Here is a 7,805-nt window from a genome sequence, read left to right on the forward strand (position 1 = left end):
GGACAAAATCAGGTTATTCTGTTCATTTGGAAAACAGTCAATTCATATCTTTTAATTCAAATGTTTGGGAACGACGTTACTGAGTACTTAATTGACAACCTATAAAATTGCCTTGATACAATTGCTTTTATACATGAATCTTGCATGTGGAATCACATGGTACTAAGCGTAAAATTAAATAAGGATAAATTCTGCAAATTATGCATGAAGCGCTTGGCCGATCAATATCTCAAAAGTAGAGTTGAGCGTTCTGTGTCTGATGGCATTTTGAAATTCCCTTAATTTTTTCGGACTTCGACGTATGTGTTGAATGTATTCAAGGAAAACAGCACCAAAGTGAAGAGCATTAGGTGAACCAATAGATCTTCGGATGTCTTAGAATTGAGTACATACGGATATTTGTGGGCATTCCCTTTACGCGAATTCCTAGAATGGGTCAATAATATGTTTATATTCATTTCATAGACGTATTACTCACGTTATGGGTGCCTATATCTTATTCATGAAAAATCTGATGTCTCTGGACATGCTTCAAAAGCCCTATAAAGCTGAAGTTGAGAATCAACTCAAAGAGAAGAATTAAAACCGTTAGATCTGATCGTGGGTGGTGAGTACTACGGCCAGATATGCATGGTTCAGACCCTGTGCAACAACGTACCAGACCATTGCTACGATATCCTAGCCATAGAGGAATGCGGTGGTTATTCGTCCCACAGTACCACATAGCCGGGTTCTACCTAGCCATGAATGGTGTTAGCTAAAGGACGAAATAGGCACTCTTAAGGATATGGTAAGAAGTAGATTGCTCATTCTTCTTTACAAGAGTCACTCTGGGGCAGAAGAAGCACTTAAGACAGCACGCTTACATTCTGAATAGAGCTACTAACTAAAGGCAGTTGCTAAAACACTTAATGCAGCTTTGGACTGGTCGAAAGCCCAGTTTAAAGCACTTACATATTTGGATGTCCAGCCTGAGGACCAAGGTCTGTATAAGGCCAAATGAAAACAAATTGCGACTCCAAAACAGTTGGCAGCTACTTTATTGGCCGTACTCTGAATGCCTCTAGGGGCCCTATAAGTTTATGATCCCACACTAAGGAATATTTTTTGAGCACCGGGGAACAGCAACATTCTTTGAGCGATGTTGAGTTTGGGGGATAAAAATAAGCGTTAGAGACATTGCTTTGAGCGAGGAATTGGCTTCAGATCCAAATCCATTCAGTTACTTTTGCACAATATTCAGCGTACCTATACCTGTTGTCGCTCACAGAAGTAAATGCCGAAACGTTTCCTCAGATGACAATGTTGAACAACTCTCCTGTTTCCAGGAAGCAACAAAACTCAACAACCTCAAGAACCAATTGCCATTAAGGCAGATTCCACGATGAGAAAGGAGAAATGCGTTATTCCGGATGATTATATTGCTATTCTCAAGAACATGTCATGGAAAGTAATGAATGTTGGCAAGCATGCCATCAATCAAACTATCCTTCAGGCCATTGAAATAGCTTCTAACTCTCAACAGTGGATTGACTGCCATGAATGTAAGAGCTACAAGTCTTATGCAAGACAATAAGGTTTGGAACTTGTCCCGTTACAGGAAGGTGCAAAAACAAATTGGTTGCTAAATCGATCTCTCTAATACAGAAACAGAAATTAAATTCCGTCTAAAAGACGGTACTACAAAAGTATCTTTCAAGTCCAAATAAGAACTAGTTCCTAACAACAACCTAAAGTGCCCAATTGCTTCCACATCTACCGATTATCCGTCGCCCACAAAGATGTGTCTTTTAACATCACTTGGCTTTCGGTAGCTCAGGCAATCCTGCATAGAAACACTTATGTGAGTAGTAGCACCAGAGTCTAACCACCAAGTGTTTCTAGGTACTGAAGCTAAATTAACCTCAGAACAGACCAAAGTAAGGAACGTACCCTTATTATCACGCCAGGCGTGATATTTTGTACAGTCCTTCTTTACATGTCCAGGCTTGTTACAGAAGAAACAACCCTGATTATCCTTATGTTGTTTCTTCTGAACTGAACCCTTAGCAGCTTCATTATCATTCTTCCTTTTCTTTCCCTTATCCTTAGAGGCATAGGACAAATGAGCACTTTCTGTCTTATCTTGCTTCAACCTGTCTTCTTCTTGCACACAGTATGAAATGAGCTCATTTAGAGTCCATTTCTCCTTTTGACAGTTATAACTGAACTTAAACTGATTGAATTTTGCAGAAAGAGACAACAGAACCAGATGCACTAATAACTCGTCACAAAGATCGAGTTTAAGTGCCTTAAGCTTTGAAGCAATATGAGACATTTCCATAATGTACTCCCTGATATTTCCTTTGCCATTATACTTCATTGAAATCAAGCGAGCTAAAAGCGTGCTTGTTTCTACCTTATCATTTTTATCAAAACGTTTCTCAATTTCGACAAGGAAATCTTTAGCCTTAGTAATCCCTTCAGATTCTATGCCCCTGAAGGCTTCCGGAACGCCTGTTCGCGGGAAAAATCGTAGTTTTCTTCATTGTTGATCCCATTGTCATCTTAGATAACAGCTTTTTTTGAGTTACAAAGATCCGGTCTTTTTATAAGATCCGGTTACAATGAAAATCAAAGAAGGAAATAAAAATTACAACTTTTCTCTTTTGTCGAACAAATCGCGAGCTCCTGTTTTGCGGTCGCTCGCTTTGTGGGTTCTTCGCCTGCGCCGGGGTTTATCCGTTGACCACCGCGAGATCTAGATCCGGTCGGATCTACGCAGTACGACGGGTATTATTTCACCAAGGAAATAACAGCCGGGGGGGATTAGTTCACCAAGGAAATAATCACCCAAATCTCGGGATCAAAGACCAAGCTTTGATCCGGAGTATGCCTGCGTAGATCTGAGATCCGATTTGAGATCCGGTTCCTCTCGAACTCTTGCCTTATTTGGCGTTGACGATCGCCGAGCACCGGATCTGGAGGAGCAAGTCTTCAAAGTCCCAAAGCTTGAATCTTTTTTAGATCTGAGCTTCTAATCCAGCAGGGCTTCGCCTCCAAAAAATCCAACCCTTGAACGAATGAACCAAGCCCCCTATTTATAGGCACTCTGAACTATTCCCGGGCACAGATCTGGCCGGCCACCTATAGGTGGCTCGGCTCTGGGCCGGCCACCTATAGGTGGCTCCACCGAGCCACCTAGAGGTGGCTCGGTTTTGGCCGAGTCCCATAGGTGGCTCGGTTTTGGCCGAGCCCCTATAGGTATTCGTTTTCCGTCTTTCGGTTCTGTTCGTGATTCGGTTGTGTGGTTGATTTAGACCCTGATTCGTTGACCTGATTTGGCAGTAAATCCACTTCTGAGTCCGAGTCCGAAACTGATCTTGATTCGATCGTGATTCGTCTGAGTCTATCCTTGGTTGGATGACTCGTTGACTCTTCGAACCCGTTAGCTTGATTCCGCACATGAATGGATTTATTCCGTTGCTTGCGTGCGATTCGTTAACCTCGTTGCCTCGTTGATTCGTCGGTTCGTGCTGAGCCGTATTAAGGGACATATAAGCAATTTTATACGCCTACAGATACCCCCTCCAAAGTATTTCAGTCTCGTTCTTTTATAGAAGAGTCTGGAATACTTTGGATATGATTGTCCCATCCTTCGGGATATTTGGAGTGTGCTTTGTCGAATGTCTGTAAGGTTTTCGGTGCTGCATTTATTGTCTGACCGTTGTCAGAATTTCGAATTTGAAGTTGATTCCTGATTTTATGATCTTTAGCTCATGTTTGTTGGTTCAACATAGAACTGACCCTCGAATGTTGGCGTTGAGTCTTTATTTGCGATGCGTTGTCCGGCGTAGTATTGTTGAGTTATCCTTAAGAATATTTAGAAAAATATTCTCCAGGAACTTCTCGACCAAAAATAGGGAACAGTTTATACTCATATACCTTATTGGAGTATTAAGAAGCAGTTTATACTCGTATACTTTTCGGAGTGGTGATTCTTTCATTGCAACGCATTGATTGGCGTTGACCTAGGGTTACGCGTTGACCGGCGTTGACCTAGGATTACGCGTTGATCGGCGTTGACCCTAGGGTTTCGAATTTCGTACGTTAACTTTTTGATCGCAACGCGTTGACTGGCGTTGACCTAGGGTTACGCGTTGACCGGCGTTGACCCTAGGGTTTCGAATTTCGTACGTTGACTTTTTGATCGCAACGCATTGACTGGCGTTGACCTAGGGTTACGCGTTGACCGGTGTTGACCCTAGGGTTTCGAATGTCGTAGGATGCTCAAATCATAAGACCAACTAATGAAGCTGATGCGTCAGTGACTCTCGCATTTATAGGATTTTTGGCAAACCCCCAGCCATCAACGGGTTTGATGAGCCTTTACCGACTACCGTTTGAATCGGGCTAGCATGCTACGATATTGAATACGTAGACTTCGTCTTTCTCACGGGAATAGACTACCCGGCGACGCGTGTTAGGCGTTGATTTTGGGATTTTTGGCTACCCCCCAGCCTTCAACGGATTTGATTAGCCTTTACCGACTACCGTTTGAGTCGGGCTAGCATGCAGATTGTGTAGATCCGTTCCGCACGTGACGTTGTGCTAAGAGAGTTAACGCTCTTAGTGCTACGATATTGAATACGTAGACTTCGTCTTTCTCACGGGGATAGACTACCCGGAGACGCGTGTTAGGCGTTGACATTAGGGTTTTTGGCTAACCCCCAGCCTTCAACGGATTTGACGTGCTCTTACCGATTACCGTTTGACTCGGGCTTACATGCGGATTGTTTTAAGTCCGTTCCGCATGTGACGTTGCGCTCAGAGATTGAATCCTCTGAGATTTGTTGCTATGACTTCGAATACATAGACTTCGCCATTATTACGGGAATAGGCTACCCGGCGACGTGTATTAGACGCTGACTTATCCCTACTTAGGCTTCGGGATAAAATACCCCAGAATCGAACTCTGGTGTCTTTTTCTTCGGAGAAAGACTAAACCGGCGACGCGTGTTAGGCGTCGGCATATCCTTTCTTAGGATTCAGGATGAAATTCCCCATGCGTGTAAGGCATGGATTCTAGTGTTATTAATAACAACATGCCACAATGTTGAATATGTGAACGGGTATTCTTTTTAACGGTTAAGAACTAACCGGCGGCGCGGGTTAAGCGCATATCCCTGCTTAGGTTTCAGGATAGAATAACCCAGAATCGAACTCTGGTGTCTTTCCCTCATTTATTGAGGAGAAAGCCCAATTTCGACCCTAACTTTTATAGGTTTGGTGGAAAAAGAACAAAAGCAGATTTTCGTTTATCGAAAAAGGCATGACTCGGTCTTAGTCCTAACTATCTGTAGGTTTGACTAAGTGAGATTGGGAACAATCCTAACTTTTATAGGTTTGATTGTTCAAATTGAAAGTGGACCTCTCGTTCATGGAAGGAATCGAGAGAGGAATTTGGCTTTGGCCCTAACTTTTATAGGTTTGACCTGAAAGCAAAGAAAGTGGAATACAGGTAGCAAAGAAAGTGCCAACTCGTATTATCACTCAAAGGAAGACTTTAACGCTAGGTGATTAGGACCTAACATGTTGAGTCTGAGAAATGCCAATGACTGGCAGATGGAATGTTGGTGGATCCTCCGTCAATTAGTTTGATCAGCAGATGGTTTGGTGAGGAAAGATTAACCTATCAGAGGATTGGATCTCATGTCACAAAAATAACTCATAAGAGTTAGAGAATTTTGATAATAAGAAGAAACGTTCCAATGTTCTGAATTCGAGCAAGAATTTCTTATTCATCACTTCTACAATGATTGGGTTATCCCTAAGAATATTAACATTCTTTTGGGAACTTCCCGTTACACGAATTATCCACCCCCAGCTTTCTTACAAAACTGGGTGTAACGAGGAGTACGTTATCCTCAATCGCATGTTCAGGTTATCCTTAAGAATATATGATTCTTTAGGAACTTACCGTTACATAAATCGTCCACCCCCAGCTTCTTCTGCGGAACTGGTTCGGACATTATTCTGAGTTACCTGACCGGGTTATCCTTAAGAATATTAGCGTAATATTCTCCAGGAACTTCCCGTTAAAAGTGGGAAACAGTTTAGACTCATATACCTATTGGAGTATGCAGGGAGCAGTTTAACCTCTTGCACCTGTTGGAGGATTGAGAAGCAGTTTATACTCTTATACTCGTCGGAGTCTGGTTTCGATTTAATAGAGCGATATAACGCCGGCTTCAACCAAGGTCTGAATGCTATTCTTGAGAGCAAAGCAATCCTTGGTGGGATGAACGACCCTCCTGTGGTATGCACAGTACTTTGGGTCCGTAGTGTTGTCAGCTTCCTCCTGATTTGTGATAGGTGGTAGCTTGATATTGTTGCTTCCAAGGAGGGATTCGAAGATGGCTGGAACGTCTTTGTCCTTGAAGGAATACTCTCTTTGGAGTCTCGGACCCGAAGTCTTTTGCTGTTTTCGGAATTGCTTTTGCGACGTCTGGTTAGCGTCAACAGCTGTCGCAGGTGATTTGCCTTTACCACGAGAGGCAAAGTTCGAGTTCGGAGGATTAGCCGTCGGTCGGTTCTTCTCGGCCTTCTTCCTTCGAAGGAAGCGTTCGGCTTGTTCACCGCGCACCTTCAAGTCTTTCCATGTTTTGGATGGAGCCGTCCCCATTGCTTCCAGCACGTCCAATGCGAGGTTGTTATGGCAAGTCTGGAGAATGAATTCCTCAGTGATCGGGTCCCGACAATTCATCGCCTTGTTCCGGAACCTTTTGACGAAGGCATCGACTAACTCCCCGTCCTTTTGTTTCTCGTCGAGCAACGATCCGATAGATATCTCGGTGTCGTCGTCCGAGGAACTTAGTCTCCATATCATCCCAGCTGTCCACGCTTCCTGGCTTGAGGCGACGATACCAATCGAAGGCGGCTCCATGAAGAGTGCCAATGAAGGACCGTACCATCAGAGGTTCATTACCAGAGATGACACCCAGGTGCGATTTGAAGTAAATCAAATGCTGAGTGGGTGAACCCTTCCCATCAAATGGCGTGAAGTTAATTAAACTAAACTTCGCCGGGTAGGGGATTGATTCCCATTCTCTTGGGTAGGGACAAGGAATGCCCGTCTTCTTCATCTCTTGAGCGGAAATCAACATATTAATTTTGCTCTCGAGGTCACCTGTGTTTTCATTAGCATTCTCATTACCACCCCCTGTATTGACGGGAGGATTATTGGCGTTATGCGTCTCATTCGCATTTGTGTCCTCATCTTCCAGATTAACCGGGTTACGACGACTTGGCTCGCCTTGCTGGTTCATCAATGCCTGGATTTGTTGGTCATGTATTTCTCTCATGTTTTGCATGGCCATCTGCATTTCGAACCTGAAGGTTTCCTGCTGCTTAGCTAAGGCGTCTTCAAGCATTTTGGCCACTTGCTCCGCACTTATCATAAGTGTCTCGCGGGGTTGTCCCTCGCTGGATACCGTATTATCTGATGCAACCGCGGAGCCAGCATCAGATTCTTCATCTTCTGAAGGGAGCCTTGTTTGAACCCTACCATAGGTTGCTCGCTTGATGGTTCCGGACTGCAGACGGGTTATAGGCCGGGATGCTTTCAGAATCGACTCGAGATTATCCCGTGCCGATGTCCCCTTGCTGGTCATATTGGTGGTGACCCTCGGAAATTCTCCCTCTTCAACCACCGTTCTTCTTCGTCGGAAACGCCTAGGCCTTGGTTTTGGCGTTTCGATACTAAGTCTTTCGAAAACCGAAACTCTTTCGGGGACCGCCTTGATGCAGTCGCATTCAGACAATAC

Source organism: Asparagus officinalis, chromosome 10, assembly GCF_001876935.1.
Source record: "Asparagus officinalis chromosome 10, Aspof.V1, whole genome shotgun sequence".
Classification (NCBI taxonomy): Eukaryota; Viridiplantae; Streptophyta; class Magnoliopsida; order Asparagales; family Asparagaceae; genus Asparagus; species Asparagus officinalis.